This window comes from Stenella coeruleoalba, assembly GCF_951394435.1.
Source record: "Stenella coeruleoalba genome assembly, chromosome: 8".
Classification (NCBI taxonomy): Eukaryota; Metazoa; Chordata; class Mammalia; order Artiodactyla; family Delphinidae; genus Stenella; species Stenella coeruleoalba.
Genome location: NC_137154.1, coordinates 67,828,805 through 67,855,134, shown reverse-complemented (window position 1 = coordinate 67,855,134; position 26,330 = coordinate 67,828,805). Strand labels below are relative to the sequence as shown.

The window sequence follows — 26,330 nt, the reverse complement described above, 5'->3', positions numbered from 1 at the left end:
TTACATTTTATATAATTATTGGTATGGTTTGATTTAAATATACCATCTTGCTCTCTATTTGATCTGTTTTTGTTCCTTTTTTGGCCTTTCTTGACTTCTTTTGGATTAATATAATATATTTAAGATTCTCTTTCATCTCCATTTGTTTTTTTCTAGTTAAATTTCCTTTACAATTTTTAGGTGATTGCTCTAAGGTTTACAATATATGTCTTTAACTTATTATAGTCTATCTTCACATTATATTACATTACTTCATACAGGTTGTGTGAACCTTGCAACAGAATTCTTCCATTTCTTCCCTCCCATCCTTTGTACTATTGTTGTCATTTTACAAACCTTTATTATAAACCTTGTAATACATTGTTACTACTTATGCTTTAGACAACATATTTTCTTTTAATATTATTAAAAATAAGAAAAAAATCCTCTACCCACCCCCCTTTCCCCTTCAGTAACCATAAGTTTGTTTTCTTTGTCTGTGAGTCTCTTTCTGTTTTGGAAGTAAGTTCATTTGTGTCTTTTTTTCTTTTTCTTTTTTAATTTTGGATTCCACATATAAGCGATATCATATGATATTTGTCTTTCTCTGTCTGGCTTACTTAACTTAGTATGAAAATCTCTAGGTCCATCCATGTTGCTACAAAATCCATGTTCCATTCTTTTTTATGGCTGAATAATATTCCATTGAGTGTGTGTGTGTGTGTGTGTGTGTGTGTGTGTGTGTGTGTGTGTATATATATATATATATATACACCACATATACACACTATTTTGTATAAAATAATCAACAAGGACCTACTGTACAGCACAGGAACTAAACTCAATATTATGTAATAACCTATAAGGGAAAAGATTCTGAAAAATCTTTATATATAGATACAGATGTAGATATAGATATAGCTGAGTCACTGTGCTATACACCTTACAAACTATTGTAAATCAACAATACTTCAATAAAAATTTAAAAAATAAAATAAAATAAAATAAATGGAACAAGATAACCAAGAAAAAAATAAGAAAATCATCTCAATTTTAGCCATCCCCTATGCACCTGGGCCTTGGGAATAGGGCATTCTCAGTGTTTCTGTCAGTTCCACCTGTGTCAACCAAACTCTGCCTTGTATCTGTGGCAGGTATTGGGAAGAAGAGTTTCCTGACCCTCCCCTAGGGTAGCAGATTTCTGCTTTGTGTTGGTTCAGAACACTGGGACATAAAGATTTTCCTTTGTCTCTCCTGGGGAAGACATCTTTGTTCCTATCATTCCCTAAGAAGATTTCTGGTGGCAGGAAGGGGAGTGTCATATTCTTCTTCCAGAGGCTGATGGGTTTTGCTATTATCTCTTCCTCAGTGACCCTGGACGCATAGAGGATTTTCTCTTCTTCCCAAAGTGGCTTTTGTTTTTGATGAGAGATGGGTCCAGGGAAGTGGATGATGTTTTTGTGTCTGAATCTAAGCAGAAGGTATTCTCCATCTGCATACACCACTGAAGGGACATCTAGCTGGTCTTCTGTCCTGCCCCTATTCTTTCTTGAGAGCATTATTGGAGCCCCATGGAGAAGAGCTGGTGTGTGAATAAGAACTATCCCGGGTCTGGGGCTCCTAGTTTTTCTAAACTTACATGCTAGCCCACATTTGGCCTTTAGGAATTTGTTACAAGTTTAGCTGATGTCTCACCTTCTTCTCGAGTGGCCTCCTATTTCTCTTGATCTCTGGTAAAGGTAAAATAATGTTCATGTCTCTCTTTAGAGGGGCTTGTCTTTTTTTTTTTTTTTTTTTACATCTTTATTGGAGTATAATTGCTGGCTTGTCTGGTTTTGAAATTCAGTTCTTATGACTGCCTTATGACCTCAGCTCTCTGATGGGTTCAAGATAAGTTATAATTTTGTATACTGTATTTTATATATTATATTATTTTGTATATTGTTTTTGTTGTTGTTATTAGGCTGGGAGCAACATTCTCTCTCAGCTTTCTATAGCTTAAGTGGAAGTGGGGTTTATAAGGATTATTTTCTTCACTCAGCATTAAATTTTCAAGATTTATGTTATTGCTTATAGCTATAGTTCATTTATTCCCCCTGATGTGTAATATTCTAGTATGTGTATATATTTCAATTTATCCATTCTTCTGTAAATAGGCATTTGGGTTGTTTCGGGTAATTTACTTTTATAAACAACATCGCTTCAAACACTCTTAGTCATATCTGTTGGTCCACTTTTGTACGTTTCTCTAGCTTGTATATCTATAAGGGGCGCTACTGGATTATAAGGTATGTATGCTGATGTTCAACCTTACAAAATAATGCTTTTGATTTTTAATTTATGCGACACCTTCCGAACAATAAAGAAAACTGCACGCATCACTTATATTTGTCCTTTTTTGTTTTTTTTTTTTGGTCATCACCTATGTCTACCCTTCCTTTCCTTATGATCTTTTGAGTTCTAATTCCTTCTGTTTTTCTATTTGGATCTTGTGGTTTATGATCCAGCTCTTGCTTTCTTCTTAACCTTATTACTTCATTTTCTTGATTTTTGACTCAGTGTTTCCCAAAATATTTTGGCTTGGACTTGCTACTGTAGCTTGCATTGTGTTGATCTATAGACTATAATAGTCCTCATCTTATTCAGCCACTTAATCCCCCATCTCCAACTCTGGCTAACTGAGCCAGCATGCTAAGTATTTACTCCTTGGCCTACTGTGTGTGTGTGTGTGTGTGTTGGGAGCAGGGGGCATGTGTGAGAGCATGTGCACGTGTGTGTATTACTAACTTGAGGTTATTACAGCTTGAAGTATTACAAACACTTGAGGTTGAAATAACTCTACCAATCATTATCCTTTAGGTAGACTTAATTTCATCCTAGAAACTGGTTTAAGTAGTTAACTAGTCACAACTCCAAGCCACATTTCTCTGCTTAGTCTTTAAGGATATTAAGAAAGATAAAATCGAGATTTAGATAAACAGTGATTTTCTTTTTTTTGCCCTCTAACTGTAGGTGGCTCAGAGAACTTGCTTCATAAGGCACAAATTAAGATTATCCTTTCTGCTTTGGGTTCCTTGTAATGACTCTTCGGCCAGAATTAGAGTGCTCATGGGAAGGCATTAATACTTGGGCCATAATATGTATGAGGACAAATTTAGTGAGCGATTCATTGTTATGCTGGTGATGTCAATTGTCTGGGAATATACTTTATGCTAACAGAAATATACATAAAGAACAAGAGAGAAGTTATGGGAGGAACTAAATAAAGAAACCCAGATTTTCTATATGCTATGAGTTTTATTTTCTACAGGGAAATATTGATTCAAAGCAGCTATGAAGTGCATAGAATACTCTTAGATTTATAGTTGTAAAGTTAGGAGAAAACATGGTCTGTGCTCCCAAGGATTCTAGAATTTAACAAAAATTAGTATCCAACCAATACCAATGAGTGCATCAATAAACACGTGGCAGATAACACGTATAAATAAATATAGATACTCAGAAGGATATAATTCAGTGTTATGCAATAGCTGAATCAGAAAAAGACAGGAAAAGACAGTTCAAGAATGAGTAGCCTCGGGGCTTCCCTGGTGGCGCAGTGGTTGGGAGTCCGTCTGCCAATGCAGGGGGCGCGGGTTCGTGCCCGGGTCCGGGAGGATCCCACATGCCGTGGAACGGCTGGGCCCGTGGGCCATGGCCGCTGGGCCTGCGCGTCCGGAGCCTGTGCTCCGCGATGGGAGGGGCCACAGCAGTGAGAGGCCCGCGTACCGCAAAAAAAAAAAAAAAAAAAGAATGAGTAGCCTCATTGAAAAGATGGCATGAGTAAACATTTCCTCATCCAAAGGTATATTTTAAAATATCTGTATCTTTCCATGCTGCAAACATTGAAGTATTGTACTGGGTGTTGTTGATGACCTGCTGAGATACCCCTTAAAAGGCCAGAACATCTAGCTGCCTTGACTGTTGGCTGCAAAGAGCTCACTGCTGCCCCACTTCCAGAGAGCTGTCTGAACTCAGTGATCTCAGAGTGGTTTCCAAAAGGCAGCGTTAACTTCACCTGGAAACGTACTAAAAATGCAAATTCTCAGACCCCACCCCAGATCTACGGAATCAGGCTTTCCGGGGGTGGTACCCAATAATCTGTGTTTCATGGAATTCCACATGACTCTGATTCACAGCAAAGTTTGAGAACTACTGTACTAGCTGATGGAAGCCGCTTGGTCTTGGAGGTAAGGCACCACCGCCACCCAGCTCCACAGTGGCTGACTGACTGATACAGGGGACAAAAGGCCAAACTCCTTGCCTCTGAAGTGGGGAGAAGACAGCAACTCTGTGATGTGATTTATACTCTAGAGAAGGAGTCAGCAAACCATGACCCTGGGGCCAAAACTGGCCCACGGGTTGTTTTTGTAAATAAAGTATAATTGGAACAAAGCCAGGTTCATTTCTTTTATTGCCTATGGCTGCTTATATGCTACAATGGCAGAGCTGAGAAATTGCGAGAGAGCTGATGAAGCTGCTGACTCTGTTCTAGAGTTTCACTTATTCCCAGCATATGAGGCCAACCCCAGACTACACATGACACCCATGTCCTTGCTTGGTTCTCTCTCCTTTTCTATTCTGCTTCCTTCCCTCCCTTACAGATTGCATCCAAATCTCTTCCTCAGGCTCTGCTTCTTAACAAGGGAAACTGACAGTATACTCACGTTTCTTAATTTTCCTGCTATTTTTTCTGTGTTTCCATTGGCTCTAAAGGAGCTGTGAAGTGTCCCAGACTGATGTGCGAGCAGTGCTCAATAATCAGTTCCCTCCCAGTTGGTCTTTTGGATCTGTGATGCTCCTCTCAGAAAGGGAAGGTGCTCATCATCTCTGCAACTTTTCTTTCAACTGCTTCTCTAATGGAGTGACAGTGATTACCCAGAACGGTCTTTGTCACCCTAGTTCCAAGGGTCACAGGTTATTATTATTTCATCTGCATCTATAATATTTTTTTAGAGCATCAGAGGCTTCCAAGGCATTTATCACCATATGATGCCTGATGTAGCCAATGTCCGAAGACCTCTGGGAATATAAAAATGCTCACACCATCCACCAGCGATGATAAATTATGGATAAGAATGAGGTGAGGATATTGCTGCAATTCATTATATTGAAAATAAGAAAGAGAAAATACGTTGTCTACAGTTTGCTAAAACGTCCTACAGAAAGAATGAAGCTGTGTTTAAATAGCACCCAGTCCTGCAATCTCCTGAGTTTTCTACCTTTGTAATAATGAAACAGCACTGAAACCTTTCCATGATAGTAATCTTCCTTGTGCAATTACTTGCAGTTGATGCTTAGAAAAATATTCATGGTTTCTAATGCAGTAGGCTAAATTTTTTTTCTTACTGAGAAAATAAAAGAAGTAGTAAGGCTAACACACAAAATGAAAAATATAATTAGTATCAATAGTTGAAATAGCCAAAGTCATTTTCTGGAAGGATAAAGAGGGGACTGAGAAGAAAGTGAGAAACTTATTAATGAAATAGGATCAAGCGTGCTGAGGTTGCACTTTAATATTGGCTGAGAACTTGGACTGGGATGAGCAGTGAAGAGGCTATTGTTGTCTGTGAGTAGAGACAATGGATCATTTCATAAAGTCTGAGGAGGTTTCTCAGGACATAAGAGAGGTATAGTTTCTCTCTGTCTTCTCTGAGATAGCTGTTTGCAGGTTGGCGGCCCACTGTAGGATTTTCAAATGGATGGTTTCACACAGCTTGCAGGAAGGTGCTATATATGTATGGCGTAAGAAGAATTTCTTTGCCAGAACAGGAATTTTATGAGCTGAAGTTTAATTTAGAATGTCATTTGTTGATGAATTTCAGTAGAATATTTTACGTCTGAGGGACGTTTACCAAAACCCTTTTCAGCTTTCCAGCTGATTAAAAATCATTGCTGAGTACTAATAAGTGAAGCGTGGGGCACTCAAGATTCAGAATTACATACTCACATAGAACCATTAGATTGATATATATATATATATATATATATATATATATAGTTAAATACACAGTATTCTTCTTACCTCTAGTGCAAGTTGAGTAATACATAATTTTTTATCCTTATGGAATTTTTTTTTTTTTTTTTTTTGCGGTACCCGGGCCTCTCACTGTTGTGGCCTCTCCCGTTGCGGAGCACAGGCTCCGGACGCGCAGGCTCAGCGGCCATGGCTCACGGGCCCAGCCGCTCCGCGGCATGTGGGATCTTCCCGGACTGGGGCATGAACCCGTGTCCCCTGTATCGGCAGGTGGACTCTCAACCACTGCGCCACCAGGGAAGCCCTGGAACTTTTCTTTAAACCTCTTTATTGGAGTATAATTGCTTTACAATGGTGGGTAAGTTTCTGCTTTATAACAAAGTGAATCAGTTATACATACACATATATCCCCATATCTCCTCCCTCTCGCGTCTCCCTCCCACCCTCCCTATCCCACCCCTCTAGGTGGTCACAAAGCACCGAGCTAATCTCCCTGTGCTTTGCAGCTGGAATCTAAAAAAAAAAGTTTCTGAAGAACCTAGGGACAGGACAGGAGCCATTAGGTTTTAATATAGTAATTCAAACCTGACAATGATCAACATGAAGGGGTAGCAGATAATAAAACACTTCACGTTTGTACATCACTTTAAAATTCAAAGTACTTTCATGTTTTTAATTTATCCCCACAACAATACTGCAAAGGGGAATAGGTATTTAATTCATTAATTAACTTAATAATCAAGCTCAAAATAAGCTTGTTATAAAAATAAATATATATGAATTATATATATATATATATAAAATTAATGTTGTTAAATAGATATATAGTAGAGTCACAAATACGAGAATGTGCTTTGGACAAAACTAGAAAAAAAATCTGGGTTCCAACACTGACCCTGATTCTTACTAGTTTTGTAACATTGATGATGTTATTTGACACACCTGAACCTCGACTTTAAAACAGAATATGGTATCATTGAGTAACACCCAAGGTTGTAAATGTGAACTACCCGACACACAGTAAATGTTTAGAGAATTCTGGTTACTTTTATACTTACCTTCAGCTGTATGCCTCCCAAATTAAAAAAGATAAAAAGCAGCTTCTAAGATAAATATCATGTAAAATGGATAGTTCATGACTGAAACAGAAGAAACACTATCTAAAAAAACACAACCAAAAATAGATAGTGCTATAAACCGAAAGTGAGTTAATTTCTAAGGTATGTGTGAATTTAGCTCTGAATTTCCTGACATCTAAAAGGAAACCTCATTAGTTACCTAAAGTTCTCTCCAGACAAAAGAAAGCATACTTTTACAGACAAGAAGCGAAACTTTCCTTGGAATTATGTTAAATGAGGTGAATTTCTGTGGGCCTTTTAAAAACTGGTATTTGCAAACATAGTGGACACAGCTTGGCTCCAGCTTTACAAAAACAACAGAAATACTGATGAGACAGATTCCCTATGGACCCTCTATAACGGCTCAGGGCAAAACCTCATATCATAAATCAGTGAAGGTAGTTCTATGGAGAACTGAGATAATTTGGTCCGAGTACATTGCTTCTTGATGATCTAACTTAAAATGCAGTAGGCTTGGAGAGTCTAGGAGAAAGGGTATGTAGCATACCCATTACACTGTCTTTTTCAAATATCAGATGTCTTAAGCCAGGCCCTGCTGGGTGCTGGCTCACAGACAATTCCTGATTGAGCAACAACTGATGACATGGCTAGTCTACACTCTTGGCTAATGGGAAAGTTACATGCTTTAGACACCAGATGTGGGGAAGGCAGTGTTAACATTATGTTATGAACGTTAAGAGCTTTACTTATATTTTTGCCAAGTCAGAGGACCAACCCATTTGAGTAGAGGTTTGGGAAGCGGGAGTACATGTAGGTTAAATTTGCTCTTTCCCTTACAGAAGAGTTCTGACTTTTCCCAAGGGCTTGCATTCCTCAAGTTCTGTGCCTTACAATGCACAAAGGACAAGTAAGTATCATCTTCATATTCCAAAAGAGAAGTGTCTCTCTGAAGGCTGCAGTCAGCAGCATAGGTGTCACTAGAGCTTTCCTTCTCTGATTCCCTGGACCAGAGTGGTTTACAGTCGTAGGCACTGCCTAAAGCTACAGAAACAATCCGATCACGATTCTACTTTAGCTTATTGCTTCTGCCATTCCTTCTGGTTCAATCCATTTTAGGTCAAATTCTCAATAATCTTGTTTCATGTCCTAAAATTCTGCTTGGGATGTGTGTTTCCACAGATGAGATTTTTTCGTACTTAGCTGGTTGCCCTGGTGTCAATATATGTTTTCAAGGAATTTGGCCCAGTCATGTAGAGTGGACCCAATTTTTCAGAAAGACCATTTCTGTAGCTCTTATAAATAGTTCCATGTATTTTTATGATTCCTCTTTCAAGAGATAGTAATTCCAAGATTTGGAGGACAGAATGTGCTTTGGAAGTTTAAAGGCAGCCTTCTCATTCACATATTTGACACACAAGTGGAATTATGTCAATGCAGGTAGCATTTGTTTGAGAGATTAAACTGTTGTTTGTACAGTACCTGCTCACTTATTTGTAAGATTCTTTTACTGATGATGCTGCAATTTCCATATCCTATACCCCTGACATCCACAGCAAAGGGGGATTATGGCACTAATACATGAGCTTAATTCTATCCAATGTTGCACCTGGATTCCTAGTTAATGACGTATTTCTTTATTGTTATCTGTCTTTTGTAAGAGGAAATTTTCCAGGCATGGGAAATATATCATATCCTCTTGAGTCTCATCACAGAATTAAAATTTGGCAGTTTTGCCTCCATCTTTATTGTTTTTTTAATTACAAAAAAGAAAGTCCAAGTTCTGAAATGTTCAAAGTGAAACATGGAGCTAGTTCTTACCCCCATTCCATCCCTTTGGGGGTAATCCAAGAAAATACTTTGATATGAATCATTTTTGAAAAATTTTGATTAATGTTTAGTCCTAATTCAAGGGTTGAGCACAAAAAAAATATGTTTATAAATATATTGTCTCAATATAAGATTACATAAGATTTTGTGCTGGGAACAAGGATAGCTGTTTAGTGAGGTATTTTTAAATGTGCATGTCTGATTTTTAAGCTGTGATTAAAAACCAACAAATCGAATAAAAATACGTGAAAACCTTCCTATAGCAAAACATGAATTATCGCCATTCCAACAACTCTCCATTCCAGAGCCAATCAGTAAAGTTATTGAGAAGGAATTTTATTCTTCGTTGTTCCGGGTTCACTCAATCAGGCACAAGTAGAGGCAGATTTCCAGGGCTGAAACAAAACCTCTTGTGCCTCAGAGGTTTAGAGGATAGGTTTATGCTGTTTGTGAAGAATATCTTCATTAATAAGCCTAAGTAAATGAATCATTTGCCTATTTTTATCCACTCTGTAAACACTTCAACCGGGACTGGTGTTCTTTTAGCAAGACTGAGTCACACACATGAGCTAACGACATGTAGCTCTGCACTGTGCCTTTGCAACACATCTCCGATTATCTCAGGAGAGGATAGGCAGGACCCCTGCAGCACAGAATGAATGCACAGAGATGTGCAATGAAGGTCTGAATTATTCAAGGCATGCAAGGTAGGGTCTCTAAATCCTTTTCTAATTCCTTCAAGATTCAGTGTAGAATTAGATTGCCTTGACTGAGAAGTTTTCCATGATCCCTTAGGCCTGGGTTAACTGCATCTCCGAGTTTCCATGGTATTCTGTGCACATAGAACATTCTATTATCATCACAGTTTACTTGAATTTCTAAATGGTAAGCCTTTTGAGGGTAAGAATTATGTCTTATTAATGATTGTCTCCGCATCTCCTAGCACATTTCTTGACACACAGTGGTCTCCCCATAAGTGTCTATCAAATAAATAAATACATAAACACATGAATAAATGTGTATTAAGTTTTCCAACCCCATCAGTGGCTTCCAAGCTCCAGCTTCAGGGTTTCAGGGTTTTGCTAACTGGCAACACTAGTCACTAAACATGCTTAAGAAGGCTAGCTTGATCTTTTCTGAGACATGGCTCAGTTGTCACCACTTTCATGATTCTTAGATAGGAGAGGTATTATTCTGAGCTATGTACTGAGTTGACACCGTTCTAAACAGGCACATGTAGGAGAATTTGAGAGGGTGCCTCCCATTTACATCACCTAAAATTCTATCTCAAGAACTAAATATACTCTTAACAGGCAATCCTGTTAAGGAAATGCCAGCACCTAGCTTATTTTCCTTTGTGGTTGAAGAGCTAAAACGTACCTGTAGATCACTGCCAGGGTACCTGTGGGCATTCCCTATATTGGACAAAATAGAACACAGCATTTGAGTGGTAGGGGTGCTGCTTCCAGGGTGGGGAGATAGGCAAGTCTCCAGTACTTCAGCTGCCTGTCCTTGGGATCTCCACTCAAAAAATAACTTTCTGGTGAGAGTTATAACATCTTTTGTAACTGAATTATAATTGTCCAGTTTCTTGTCTTATTTCTTCACAAATATACAAATTCATTGAACCATGATTATATCCTGTTCATTGTTGTGACTTAGCTTCTCATACGTTAAAGTAATACAAGAAGTAATGTATAGGTAATTATTTCTGCTCAGTGGGGAAGATTTCTCAAGTAGTATTAAATTTGGAAGTTATATCAGGAAGGACCAAGAATGTGTTGTTGGTCCTTTTCCTTCCATAACTAAGCAGAGACAGAAAATTAAAGCAGGCAGTTTCACCCTGTATGTGTTGGAGAACTGGGCCTTAGGTTCTTACACTGAACAGACATACCCAGTAGATAATTGAAAACAACCATGTATAGAGCTATAGAAATAGAGATAACAGAGACCCTCCTGAAATTGTTAATTTCTGGAGTTAGTTTTAAAAAACATAAAGAAAAGGGAGGGAAAAGTTTTCATTATGGGAACTGGTAAAAATAAGTGAACAGTGCAGAAAAGAATGAAGCAAGATCAGGTCAGAGAACTTTAGCTCATAAACTTGTTCCTGAGAATTGAACACATTTGTTTCTTAAGAGAAATTAAAGTGAACAATAATGTCTTCATTCAACAACTATTTTCTAGGCAAAATGTTAGGCTTGGAGGATTAAAAAAAATAGTGGTACATATATATGCAATGGAAGATTACTCAGCCGTTAAAAAGAATGAAACAATACCATTTGCAACAACATGGATGGACCTGGAGATTTTCATACTAAGTAAGTCAGACAGAGAAAGACAAATATCATATAGTATCACTTATATGTGCAATCTTTAAAAATGATACAAATGAAATTATTTACAAAACAAAAACAGACTTAGAGAATGAATTTATGGTTACCAGAGGGGAAAGGTGGTGGAGGAGAGATAAATTGGGAGTTTGGGATTGACATGTACACACTGCTATATTTAAAATAGATAACCAACAAGGACCTACTGTATAGCACAGGGAACTCTGCTTAATACTCTGTAATAACCTAAATGGGAAAAGAATTTGAAAAAGAACAGATACATGTATATGAATAACTGAATCACTTTGCTGTACACCTGAAACTAACACAACATTGTTAATCAACTATACTCCAATATAAAATAAAATTAAAAAATTAGTTCAGGCCTTCATGGAGTGCATTATCAAGTAAGAAACAGACAAAACCAGAATAAAATAAGAAAGCAAATAATAAAGCAAGAATAATAACACTTTTTACTTTAAGTATGAAGTGTACATGGAATGGAAACTTACTGTATCTTGAGAGATGAGAGAGTAGAGAAGGTGATGTCTGAGCTTAGTCATGAACTCTTGAAGACTAAGGTGAGGAATACAGATAAAGGCCCCGGATATTTGAAAACAATCCCCAAACAAAGCAAACAAATAAAAATCATCATGCTCTATGTAAAGGAGTAGAAATACTTAGGTGTTTTGGAATGTAAGAAGCAAGACATGGAGTTATTGGAAGAGATTGAAAGGTAAGCAGGGTCACTTCTTTTTTTTTTTTTTTTTTGCAGTATGTGGTCCTCTCACTGTTGTGGCCTCTCCTGTTGCGGGGCACAGGCTCCGGACGCGCAGGCTCAGCGGCCATGGCTCACGGGCCCAGCCGCTCCGTGGCATGTGGGATCTTCCCAGACCGGGGCACGAACTCGTGTCCCCTGCATCGGCAGGCGGACTCTCAACCACTGCGCCACCAGGGAAGCCCAAGAATCAGTAATCTTAACAGGAACTTTAGCTCTATAACATAAACAGGATTTAACATCCATGCAATCCTCTTTTCACACTATTAACCAAGAAGTATGCAAATCAACAGTGTTCCGGTCTGTGCTGACATTTCGTTAATACCTCATTAAGAAGAGTCAGCTCTTGGTACTTGAGGTTGTGCCAGAGATGGAATATTTCTTTTCCTTGAAATCCACATATTTTTCCCCAAAGCTCCAGAGCTTCTTGGAATATCTATTAATATTTGTATATATTTCAGCTGTAATTCAAAAAACAAATGGCTTCTGCTAACATTCCTATACCTCACAGAGGGACAGAAGTTCTGAGCTTCCAAGGATTCACTTTAGATCCAAAGTGCTTTACTTGAGAATATTTGTCCTTACAGCTAACCCTGGTGGTGGTGGGGTTATGGAATAATCTAGAACGGGGTAAGTTTGCTCCATTCAACAAAGTTTTTATTCATTCAGTATTTATTAAGCACTTACTGTGTTCTAAGCACCCTGTGAGGTTTTGTGGATAAAATATAAACAGGTTTCAATCCCCATCCTTGAGGAATCCATTGAGTAGTTGGGGAACATAACTATATATATTTTATAATGTAAGATATAAAATATATAATATAATGTAAGATATATATCTTACAATGTAGTGTATTAAATTTAAAAATCAGATTATGAACAGTGTGCTGTGGGAGCCCTACCTAGGGCATTGACACAGAAAAATTGATATTTAGTCTGAGCATTTGAGGATAATTAAAATTTTTCCATATGAAGAAAAGAATATGTGTGTGTGTGTGTGTGTGTGTGTGTGTGTGTTTGTGTGTGTGTGTATTCCTGGGGTTGGGAATGGAATGGGGTTTAATAAACCCCAACTGTTTCCTGCAGTACAAGAGGGAATGATAGATGAGACTATAAGTGCTATTGAAGCCTAGAGTATTGGGCCAGAGAAAGAGTTCCACCCTAGATAATTTTAACCGAACAGCTGGACGGACCTCAACCAATTTCAGCTCCTGGAGCCCTATTGGAAGTTCTAAGAAATTTCCAATACATAAGGTTATAACTTATTGAGCAATAGCTTCAAGATAATAGACATCTGAGTCTCAAACATCTGAGCCCTAAGACCATTGAGGTCCTGCACTGAAATACCAACTGAGGCCCCAAGTTTTTACTTAAGTAACTTTGAGACCTGGGATTAATGTAGGAGATGGATGATCAACTGCTCATGACTTTCAGGTTTATGTCTGTCCACAGTGCAACACAGACTTCTTTGTTTCTCCTTGTCTGCGGGGTTCTAATGCCACCCTGAAAGAACAAGCAAAATAAATGTCATTCCCTGCATCCTCAGCACGCTGAGCGGTGCACGTCTACCCTTTCAGGAGGGTACCTGTGTGCACCTTGCAGCTAACGTGCTGAGACAAAGTGTCACTTTTGTAAGAAGGAAAAATGTTGGGCCACATTCAAATAGTAGCATTTCTAGAGTGCTGAGTCAGTTTCACAAAGGACTGATTATTCTTCATCATCAGCTGAGCTCCTACGATGGGATTAACACTGGTTGAGATGGGTTTTCCTTGTAGAAAGAATTTGGGTTGGCAAAATCTTTTAGCTCTTTCAAGATCCTGGGGATAGACTATTAGCTCTTTGAGGGCAGTGGCTGTGTCCATCTTGTTCAGTGTTATTTCCCTGGCACTTACAAAAGTGTTCATTATTTTTGAGTAAACAAATATTTCCTGGATAGTGTTATCTAAAAATTTTCTTAGGTATCTCTAAAGTTCTGTTTGAAAGTATTTAAACTTGGTGGATGACAAAAAGCAATGTAGGTGTCAGTCTGTATATTGGGAATTTTCTTATAAAGTATTCTTATGATCTTCCCTTGGAAACAAAGAGTAACAGAAGTCATAAAGACTATATTTAGGGTTTAGATAGTGAATGTATCTTGATTTAAAATAGATAGAACAAAAAATAATTCCACAGATTTATTCATATTTGTCAGCATGACCCCGGCAGAAAAAATGTTTTAGTTACTATAGTTCCCTAGCTAAGACAGAGCAGTTAAGCCAGTAGTAGTAAGACCCTAACCTTTTGCCCTGGGTTTCAGAGGAGACAACAGGAAGGGGAAAGAAAGCACCCATGTTTGAGGTAATAGCCTTGGGGTAGCTAGGTCAGAAGGTGGGAAGCTAAGTCAGGAGGTGGGAAGAAGGTGGTCACTGAACACTCTAAGAGGCTCTAAGCCCTTCTCAGGGCTTGGGACTGACATCCACAATTGTCATCCCATTCATTCAAATGGTCCCTTGAGACCCAACACTACATCTCCATTTCCCTCCAGGGCAGGAAAAGCCAGACAGCACAGCCGAACTCTAGTCCAGAAGGAGTCATCACGACTGTATCTGCTTTAAACTGTTTCTACCCTGAGGGTCTCATGCTTTGATAGGGAGGGTTTATAGGGTTACCACGTACCAAGCTTCCAGGAAGGGCCATTCCCTTTGCTGACCATTGGAGGGTTCCTTGGAGGTGTGCAGTGAGCAGTGTGGCCATGGGTGGTTCTGATCTTCTATGCTGGGAATAGGACTAGAAATATGGCAACCATGGAGGTGGTACAACTCTCCTTTTTTTTCCCAACTTCAAATAATAAGCCCCTTTCTCCCCTTTTAAAATATATGCTTGATACATTGCTTACATTGTTTGAAACAGACAGATAAATTAGAGTCAACAGAAACAGATTGTCTGCAAATAGCTCAACGTGGTACAGTAGCCTTTCTGTGATTCCAACTAGAAATAACCACTTACAGGGCAAAAAAAAAATAAATGCCTATCTCATTTACATCAGCCAAATGCCGGTCAGAGAAGGGATTCATTGTCCTTTTCATCTTAATTTTAATTATCTGCCAATTATTTATCACTGTCTGTAAGCCATAGACTCTCTTAGGTGCTTAACACAGTCTTACTGGAGGAAGGTGCTCACCATCTTTGCAGGAGAGATCCAAAACAAAGCTTACTTCCCTTCTTTTCCTCTCTTTCTTGTTCAAGGAAATAAGAGCTGGTATACGAAAGAGGGAAAAATAACTCAGTAGTTCTGCTCTTAGCATTGGGGGCTTCATTAGGAATAGGCGATTGACAAGTATCCTAGTTTGACAATTGCACGTTATGTATTGCTGACCTGCCGTCTGTGGCTGGTGGCTGTATTTTGGTGATGCATTGGCAAGACAGTTGGTTTTACAGCTAGAATGCTCCCTCGCACTTAGTAAAACATTCTGTCACTCATGACTTCAGATATCATAATTCTTAGAACAAGAACCAGCATTTCCAAGGAAGATTTTCGGCAGTTGCTTGGAGCAGGTTAAATTAAGGCTGCGTGTAAGGTTAATATGTTTCCTTTGATCAAATTGCAAAGAAAATAAAGTTGCAGACTCACAGGACTACCTTTGAGGATTTGCAGAATAATCATGATCCCCATAATTGGTAGGCATTTTTGGTGATTTTATCTACATAGTGTTTCAGATTGTGATGTGTGATAAAAATTATACATTCTGGTTTCTGTTAAGTAAAAGAATTTCAGAAGGAACGGGTTACTTATTTACTCGAGATCTTTGTTTTACTGTTAATAAAATCAGTATATAACTGGTTTACCTCATGCAGGGGTTAAAGAGCAGCTTAGAGAGAGAATAACTGTATGCTGTCCTGTGAATATTTTAGTAGCACAGAAATGCTTATTATCAATAATAATAGTAATAAGAAGTGAGGGATTCAGCTGAAGAAGTCTAAGGCAAGACATTGTCACATTGTTTTCTTAGAATTAAAAAAAACTTTGGCTTTCTTGTGCATGTGACACTTTCCATTGTATTGGAGAGAATAAAAGCTCTAAATGTAGTGCTTTGTTGTCTAAGGAATTCTTGATGGAGACAGACTTCATAGGAAGTCTAAATTGTGTCACTCACTGTCTGAGTTTTAGCATTAAGATCTTTGGAAGATAATTTGTTTATTCTTCATGTAACTGCAGGCTGAATTCTCTCAGGTTATCATCATAGAAGAAATGTCACCCAAAAGCAGAAAATATCCCTGAGATTGCTTCAGGCATGAGCACAAATTTTCCTGTCAAAAAATTAAGTGCAGTCCTGAAGGCTACCAGTATTTGCATACATACCCCTATTCTTTTTGTTTCCCTGGGACTAAAGGGCAGAGTGAGTAGAATCAGGACGAAAGATTATTCTCACACTGAAAAATACTAAAAATTGGTTGATAGCATTTTCCAAGGCTGAGTACACGAAAGATCTCTGTGTACCTGCTTGGTGTATCCTTGAGTTACTGCAAAGAATTGTGAGCTTTAACTTTGTAGACAGGATCCCCAGTCAATTGCTTATATTCAAGTACTTTTACCACTTCCTCCCCAAATATCAGTTTATTTTAAAGAATAGGTACTTTTTAAGTATATATGAAATTACATATAAATTACTTTTAAAGTAATATGACATTGCAAAGGGCAAATTAACAATATTTCCACTGCATGGCATGGGTTTTTTTGGTGTGTTTTCTATGTGGAAAATAGAAAGGCAGCATTCACGGTAAATTCATTTGATTTAGCAATGTTCTTTCACTCATGGAAAGCAGCCTTGGTACAGAAGAGTAGATATTTTGGAAAACTAGACAGAGAGGGGCAAGGGAACAGAGGCTGGCGAGCTGTTGGGAGGGTGTGTGACTCAAAGCCCACCCTTTACCTCCTAAACAGAGGGAAAATGTTAGGGTCTCATTCTGTAATTACAGTGTGGGACTCACTAGTGATCTGATGCATTCTGGAGTCCAAGATATTTCTTGATGAATTTCAGGCATCAAGCTATCCTAGAGGAATTTTGTTTTCTTTTTTAAGCAGATGTTCGCAGGGCTACGATCTTTGTTAAACACCAGCACCAGGGAAACGTTACAGACAGGAATTCTCCCTGTCCATCACATGGATTGGTTTGGCAAAGAATTACTAATGATTTGGAAAATTCCAGAAAGAGTTTGATGTCAAGGTGTTAGGAACACTTTATGCTGAGGCTAGAAAGGTGACTTTCAACCTCTGGGGGTAGCCAATAACCTAACCAAACCACAAATATTTTATTCAAGACACTACCCTAGGCCTTTCGAGGGGCACATAAAGAATTATAAGACAGTCTCTGTAGCCAAAGAGCTGCATTTAGTTGTGGAAAAATTCAAAAGTGGATGAAAAATTAATGGGATAAGGCAGTATATGGAAAGTGCTCAGTGAAAAGTAGGGAAAGTAAAGGTTAAAGGGAAGAATGTGTATGCGTTAGTGTTCTTTGATTCAAATCAACAGTAATGCTCTCTACTTGAGCAAAAGTGAATTTATTTGAAGAATTTTAGGAACTCACAGACTTGCCAGGAAATTTTCCGGACGCGCAGGCTCAGCGACCATGGCTCACGGGCCCATCCGCTCCGCGTCATGTGGGATCCTCCCGGACCAGGGCACGAATCCGTGTCCCCTGCATTGGCAGGCGGACTCTCAACCACGGCGCCACCAGGGAAGCCCTGCCAGGAAGTTTTGAGGGTCTGGCTTGGAGGCCCAGGGACACCAAGCTTGGGATGGCTAAGAAGGCAGGCTTGCAGGAGCAAAGCCAGAAATCTGGGGGTGCCCTCAATCCTGGGATTTGAAGAAATTCTGTGTTAGATCACTCCAAGTGGTGGAAATGATTTGACACTTTTTTATATTCCGCCATAGATGTGGAAATGATATTTATTGCATACTTGGGTTGATGCAAAATTCCTTCTGCTTGGAATGAAGGGTAAATGCATGAGGAAAGAGATCAAGCTGGTAAAGTAAGTGGGAGCCAGATTATGGAGTGCCTTGCTAAAATTATCTTGCTGACAGTGAGAAGCTATTTGGCATGTTTAGCAAGAGTGTATCATGGTAATAATAGCAATATTTTTAACTCTCTATTTTGCAGTGGTGTTTTCAAAGAAAATAGCTACTCCCTTCCTTATTTCTGATGTGTTTGATTTCAGCCTGTGGCTAGTCTCTTTCTGAACTGCTCGCCTTTCTTGTAGCAGTCTCCCTCTTGTCTTCCCTAGGGCAGTGTTTCTGAAAAGAGCATCACAAGGCTACTTGCATCAGAAGTAACTGGGGAGATTTGTTAACATGCGACTTCTGAGGGCTCTACTGGATTAGAATTTTTGGGAGTGGGGGCAGGAATCTGCATTTTTATCAAGTTCCCTAAGTGACTCTTTTGTGCACCAATGTTCAAAAACCACTGCCTCGAGGAGTGCTTAAATAGAGCAGACGGAGGCAGAGCAGAGGGAAGATGCTTTCTGCCTGCCTTTCCTTCTTTTTTTTTTTTTTTTTTTTTGCGGCACGCGGGCCTCTCACTGTTGTGGCCTCTCCCGCTGCAGAGCACAGGCTCCGGACGCGCAGGCTCAGCGGCCATGGCTCACGGGCCCAGCCGCTCCGTGGCATGTGGGATCCTCCCGGACCGGGGCACGAACCCGTGTCCCTTGCATCGGCAGGCGGACTCTCAACCACTGCGCCACCAGGGAAGCCCCTGCCTTTCCTTCTTGATCGTCTCTTCCTCTTCCTTTCATTCTCCAAATTTTGCTCCTCTTCCTCTGTCTTCTCTGACTCACTTAATAAACACCACATTCATCGAGCACTGCTGTGTGCAGAACACTGCCGAATGCTTTTATGGACACTGGAGACTTAAAGGCATACCTGAGGAGCTTAAAATATATGTCTGTTCCAAATAAGCATTGGCAGAAAATCAGTGCTATTTCAGGGTGAGCCTTTTATGGAAAAGATGTTTAGCATTTGCTTTGAGTAAGGCTGCCTTTGATTTGCAAGCTTAGTAAGGCTTGAGTCAGGAAGATCTAAAAATTTTTGGCTGTTGATAAAGGGACAGCAGCTGGTGAAATCAAATGGCAGCAATCAGGGAAAGAGAGTCTCCTTCAGGTCAACCCAGAACCTCAGTGAGAGGATAGAGCCAGTTAGCAATGCTTGGACTGATTCTCTTTCCCCGTATTCACTGTTCTTGTGTGAGATATCATAAAGTGAAACAACACTTATTTAGCATACTTCATGCTTTATAGGTATCCTCTTATTACTAGAATAATACCTAGCACATAGTAAACTTTGAACCAGTATTATTGTTCATGGACTCACTCATCTATTCGTTCAATAAATGCTAGCAATGGTCTTGGCACAGGAAATGCAGCCATGAAGAACAAAATACGAATCCTTGCCCTCATGTAACTTACCTTCTAGTGCTGCATGTTATTTTATGTCAACCCTAGGTGGATAATATAATTCCCATTCTACAGATGAGAAACTGGAGCTTGGAAAATTTAGCTTGCTAGAGGTCAGACAGCTGCGAATTTGGGAAGTCTGTAAGAAACAGATACCCACATCTGTTTGGCTGCCAAACTTATATATTTCCTATGACATCATTACAGCTTCAGGCAGATTTTTAAATAAAAAGCTATCTTCTTTCCTCTGGATAGGTTGGTCACCCTTTGGAATCGAAGTGAATTTCTTAGAAAACAGCTTTTATGCATAAGAAGCGAAGAAGAACTGAGAAGACACCAAACCATCCATCACCCCATCTCTTGCACCCTGTGCAGAAATAAAAAGACTCCAGTTAATCTCCAGTAAACTGAGTCAAATTGAAAACTTACATGCTGTTTGGAAACGTCCTGTCTCGTATCTAAAATATACTCCTGGCTGTGACATTTCTGCCCATTGCTTTTGGGAAGGGCTTTGTGCTCCTGCCGATAAAGCAGCCAACTTGTGCCGCGTTAATAGTCTTGCATGTTGTTCACCTAGTTGAAAGGTTATCCTCCAAGCCTCTCACCCACGTGCTACTTCCTGTTTCCTTTCCATCCTACTGTCTCTTTTCTCTGACAAGCCAGTGTGCTGACACTCCCAGGGCCTGTCAGACACTGCTGAAAATGATCTTAAAAATGACCATGTAAGAGATGTGATACCTTCCTTTTCCAGTGTTTGCATTTTAGAAGAGGGCAAGGCTGAACCCAAAAGAATGACACCTGTCAAGGATGGCTTAGAGACGGTACTGTCTCTGAGGTTCACTCCAGTGCCCCTTCTACTCTGCAGATTTCCCCTTCCTCCCAAGCAGAATTAATTACTTTTTCGTTTGAGTCCATAACATTTTGCAAATACTCAAACTTATCACAGTCTCACCCATTTGATAATTAGCCGTGATTGTGACCTGCATCTTGAAAATATTTGTATGCCTGTGGTGCCTAGAACAGTCTTTGCACTCTGCAGGAGCTCCACAATGGTTTAGTGCATTGAATGGAATTGAAGGAGTTATTCTGGGACAGGGCAAATTAAGAGAGAGTGTGTACTTGACTTTGTGTCCATTCAGAATAATTTGCCAGCGATGTAAATAGGTGTAGGGAGATGAGATGGGCTTTCCAAGTCATTCTCTAAAGAGATCAACTAAATGCAATTTTTTGGTCCCGACTATACACTTAAACACTACAAATTTGGATACTGTCTGTCCCTTATTAACTGCATAGTGACCTTGGACAAGTTACTTTCTCTCTCAGTGACTCAGTTTCTTCATCTGTAAAATGATACGTTTATTGTTAAGATTCAATGAGATAAAGCCGTGAGCACATTCCCCAGCACATAGTAACTCCTCACTAAACGTTCCTTATTTTTACTTCTATTCTCACAACACTTTGAGAGTCATTACACCTTCACTTTACAGATAAAATATACCAGCCACTATCATTTATTGGATGCAATCTTTTGTTCAATTTTTACAGCAAGCTTGTTAGGAGGCATCATTATCATCCCCACTTTCACAAAGAGAAACCAGGCTGTATTCGCAATCACCCAGCTGGGTAAGCAGTGGAGCTGGAATTCAGACTTAACTGATGAACTCCTGAAGTTTCATTCTCGCCACTATGACAAGCTGCCTGTAAGGAATGATTGCCACTTCAAAATTGCACTCAGCCTTCTTAAAATACTTCTGTTCTTCAAATGAAATCCCTCATGTCAGTTCTAAATCTGTAATACTTGGGGAATTCGAGCTTCATCTCATGTAATGCTGCAGTGTGCTCTCTGCACTGCTAAAACCTCAGACACGAGGAGTTTTGCCCCTGAGGCATTTGAATTTCACGAGTGAGTGGCTGGTCTTTACCCCATCTATGAGGTGCTGTGAGAGCCCTCTGGATGGAGGACGGTTGCAAATATAAGCCAGTATTTCTGCACAAGACGAATTTGTTGCAACTACTGAATATATTAGTTCATTATATATACTTCCCCCAAATACTGAGAGCGCATGTGCAACAAACGTTATAGAATGCATCCATTTCAAATCCTGAGCTGGCATTTTACAAGCATTAGTTATTAACATATGAATTTGAACTCTTGTCCCCTGCCAGAGGTAACTGATGGCAGAATAAAAATCGTTGAATATAACTTCAACATTCAAATGTGAATGGATAGGACCAGAGCAAAATCTTCTGATTGGAAACTGGCCCCTTGCCAGCTTTTGAGTTCTGAGAGAGATCTGAGACCTGGGGGGAAAATAGCCAAGATTTAAAATATGATTTCCGTTTGCTTTCACTTTGTTTCTTCAAATGTAACATTCCCATGTAGTTCTCAGTTATGTTTGATCACATCAAAGCTAACTTAGATACATCTTCTGAAATCCTCAAAACATTTTGCTGAATAACCTAGAGAGGTCATTTATTTTAGTGTGAATAAAATCCAGATCTATTAGAAGTGATTGCCAAGCTTTTCTTTCAAGATTGGTACCAGTCCTTGAAAAAACTTTCACAAATCTTTGGCAGAATGAAGGGCAAAGTGGCGTATTTTCCATAAAGCTAAATACATTCAATGATAAGTGCTGATCCTTTATTTTGAGATTTGATTTTGCAAAATGTTCTGTGTTGAAATGTCCGTTTTATTACAAAATGGTGGTATTAGTAGATTGAAGTTTTTACGTTTAACATTTTTGACAGTATCCAAAGTTGCTATCTCTATTTCTGTTTGCCAATTTTTTTGTTTGTTCTTAATTTATTGGACTGTATAATGTAAATCTGGAAACTACTGGTGTGGAAGAAAAAGCATAGGCTTTGAAAGCAGAAGCCCCTGTGTTCCCCTCCTTGTTGGATTTGCTATGACCAGATGAACTGAACCCTTACTGGTTCTATGAGAATTCCAGTTTCTCCATTGGTAATGGAAAGGCAATAGTGTTGTTGAGAGAATTAAATATGATCACATATGCAAAATGTCTAGCTCACAATACTACCTAATAAACAATAAGCTCTCCTCTTTATTTTTCCTGTTATAAAATCAATTCATGAGGAGAAGAAGAATATGAACATTGGTTGAGATTTGGGGGTGGAGCAGGTAAAGGACTAATCATAAAATAGAAAGTGAAGGTCCCAAAGGCAGGTTGTGTTTGAGGTAAGCCTTTTTTTCTATACCTTATAACATTTTCTGATATTGAGGAAAATCTTGGAGGGTAGGGACATATCTTGTTACCTTTGATTCTCCAGCATCTGGACCAACACAGGCTCAGAGGAGCACTGCTATAAGTGGTATGAGTAGACTCTGATTTAGCTATTTGCATGAGGGATCTTTGTAAGGGTGCATTTTCCAGTTTAATGCCTGCAGGGGAAGTGAAGGAAGAAGGCCTAGGCAGAGATCTTTGCCAACACTACAGGGAGTTTTGGATTTAGGATAACTGCTAAGTTGTTCTGACCTGGGGCAGGGGACCTGGGGCCTTTATACTCCCTTCACTGATCAATCATGGGATGTAGGTTGATATGATACAGGGAGGGGGCAAAACTTGGGAGGATTGGCTTTCTTCAGCTGAGGACAATCTCAGGAGAGCAGTTAGCTGCAAGCTCTCAGTGGCTGCTACAGGTAGAATTGTCTCTCCAAAAGATGTTGAAGTCCTAACCCCTGATACCTGTGAACGTGATCTTATTTGGAAAAGGGTCTCTGCAGATGATCAGGTTAAGATCAGGGTGAGTCCCAATCCAATGATGATGGATTAAAAAGGGGGAAATTTAGATAGAGAAATAGACATGTATAGAGGGAAAACAAGGTAAAGACTCAGGGAGAATGCCATCTTCAAACCAAGGAATGCTTGAGGCTACCAGAAGCCCGAGAGAGTCATGGACCAGATTTTCCCTCACAACCGTCAGAAGGAACCAAGCCTGCCGACATCTTGATTTTAGACTTCTTGTCTCCAGAACTTTCAGACAATCAATTTCTGTTGCTTAAGCTGCCCAGTTCGGTTGCGGTAGTTCGTTACAGCAGCCCTGGGAAACTTGAACAGTTGCCAACACTCTGGACATCAGTGCTATGCATGCCTGAGTTATGAAGTGGGGGCAGCCCTTGGCACGACGCAGTGTTAGTAACAGAACCCCATGATGTTTGTGGGATGAAGGAGCCTTCACATTCTAGTTTTGAACAATGCTGGCTCAAGTTTCTCTGCTACAGAATTCTGCTAACTAGGCAATGGACTCATCCTTTCTTCTAATTATGTCCACATACCTCACTGCAATGAAACGCCCAGTCATGCAAGGCTACCTTGAGGCTAACTGTATCCAGAAACTGACAAAAAGAGAGCGCTCTGCACATGCTCAGAAAACACTTTGAATCTGAGGTGACCTAGAAACCAGGTATATTTATGGAATTGAGTCTTAAGATAGGCTAGGACTGTTCTGGGGCTTATGACCACTCTTGCATTGTCAGTTTGAAGAGTTTGTTTAAGGAAATGAGGTTTTAAAATCCATTAACAGTCCTGCCTATGGAGAAGGAAGGAGGTATCACAAAGTAAGAATAAGGATTCTTTATGTCACAATATTGCTTAGTGTAAACACTAATAAGCAATTCTTTTAGGATAGAAGGGAAATGAGGATGGATTCACATAATTGTAGATTGATGTTTGCTGGTACTACATGTTGCTCTATTATCTTTGGATTTTGTCCAGCCTTTCAAAGGCAGGAGATGTGTCTTATTCATCTCTGTAATCTCAGCACCAAGCAGAATGGACAATGCTGGGGATTGAATGTGTGTTTAGAGCTGGGGGGAGGAGGGGTTGGTATATGAAATTGGCTTGCATAATCCTCTTGCTGTATTCCTGCAAGTTGTGGGTGTTAGCTGTATTCTTCTTCCATCAATAGAGCAGTAGGAGAGGAGGAATCCATTGTCTCACTCACGTCAACAACTAAATTGTCATCAGAGTTTGAACTGCAAAATCTTTATTTCAGGTCAGAGACAGGAAATCAAGAAACAACTTGCTTTCTGCTGAACTCCAGGTAAGTACTCAGGGCTTGAAGTTGAGTAAGGTCATCGTTGAATGAATACTGAAGGCAAGATGAAAGTCCTTCAATATTTGCAAGTTTTGCTTTTTGGACGGTATATGATAAGTTTATGCCCATTAAGGAAACCACACAGTTTAGTGCAAAAGGCCCAGACTTCCAACCCCTGCTTGCAAACTCTGAGGATTCATGACAAGCATGTAGTAGGTGCTCAGTAAATATATTTGGAATAAAATTCCATGCTTTATGATAGAAACAGGTTCCCAAAATGGAATATACCAGGGCTCCAGTGAAACGTCTTTCAAGAGAGGAGAACAATCTCTTAGAAGGTACTCTTTTCCTCTCCCCCATCTCCCTTTCTTTCTCTTTTCCTTCCTTTTTTTTTTTTTTTAACTGTTTATTTGTGAGCCTCCTACTCACTTTCCCAGGGCTATAACTCCAGCCCCAGGGAGGAGATACAGTGGTGGGGACTCTGGGCAGCTCCATCTGCTGGATTCAGCGTTTGTGGGGTCCTCAGTAGCAAAGGCGACAAATGTCCACGGTGTGATGAGGATCGCTTTGCTTCTCCTGCTCTCCATTTCCCTGCGGGGTGAAATCTCTCTGAGGGAATCCCTCTTGGTGCCGAGCTGCTCTATACTAGGGGTGGGATGAAGCAGGTAAAATCTTTCCTATCCTTTTCTATGTAGCCATCTTCCATTTTTGAGCTCAGCTGGATTTCTGCTGCTTCTTTATTGTAGTCTAGAGCTTTCCCAGAGCTATTTTCATTTTTTGTTTTTGTAAGGGAGACAAGCATTGGGACCTCCTAGCCCACCATCTTTTTGACATCTGTCTGAGGTCTTTTCAAGACAGACCCTTCTGTACTTCAGAAGCATTCACCTCAGGAACATCTCTCCAGTTTGAGGGAAAACTGAATAACACAAGAACCCTACATCCAAGCAACTTCCCTCAACAGCAGTCTAAAGAGTTGAGAGCCATTCCAGCCAAGCTAGAAGGAATGCTAGCTCCTAATGTGATTCTGAAACTCTAGACTGTTTTGTATTGTAGAGACTTTTCCAGATTGTCAGCCCTGTCAAGTTACCCTGGGGCCAGACTCCCATCTGTTGTCAAAAAATTTATTATAATTTCTTGTGGGGTTTCAGAGAGCAGAGACTATCCATCACTTACTTGGACAAATGACACCACACATGGCACTTCCTATAAGGGATCCAACAAATATTTGCTTGATGACATAATGGCTAGTGAGGTTTGGATTCTGCTATTAGCTCTGAAATTTAGGCAACTTTGAAAATCTCTCTGAGCTTAACTTTCCTGACACCATATAGGATCATGGCAAAGATCAAATGAGAGAGTGGATATCAAAGCCCCAAGCACATGATTGATACATGTTAGGCATTACAGATCTCTTTATTTCTTTCTTCCTCCTTCTAGATTCTCCCTCCTACTGTACATTTACCTGTCATTGCCACCTCGATACTAAGCATAGGACCTACATTCTTTTCTTCTTTCTTTATCCCTCCCTCAACTACTTCCTTCTTTCTCAACCTTTTCTCCTTTAGCCTCTTTCTTTAGCATCTTTATTCTTCCCTTTTACTCAGCACTCAACCCAACTTGTACCTGGCTTCTCTGCCTTTCTGAGAGTTTTGCTTGAACACCTAGTCCCTCTAGCCTACCAAAAGACAGGCGATGGAGACTGGGCTCTTTAGATCTAAATACTAGCTTTCAAATGTCTGTGGGAAAAAGGCTCTTTGTGAAGCTTGTCATCTGCTCCCTAGCGAGACAAAAGGGCTTCCCAAGCCCATGCAACCCACGTGCTGAAATATTAATAGGAAAAG

General features: G+C 39.7%; 1 long non-coding RNA gene across 1 annotated transcript in view; it reads left to right on the top strand.

Annotated features, from left to right (window-relative positions):
- The window catches only part of LOC307190518, a 34,102-nt gene that overhangs the window by 4,183 nt on the left and 3,589 nt on the right, over window positions 1-26,330 (top strand). The window contains exon 2 of the long non-coding RNA XR_013829483.1: window positions 24,448-24,495. This is a non-coding gene — a long non-coding RNA (uncharacterized lncRNA). The remainder of the gene's footprint in view (window positions 1-24,447; window positions 24,496-26,330) is intronic.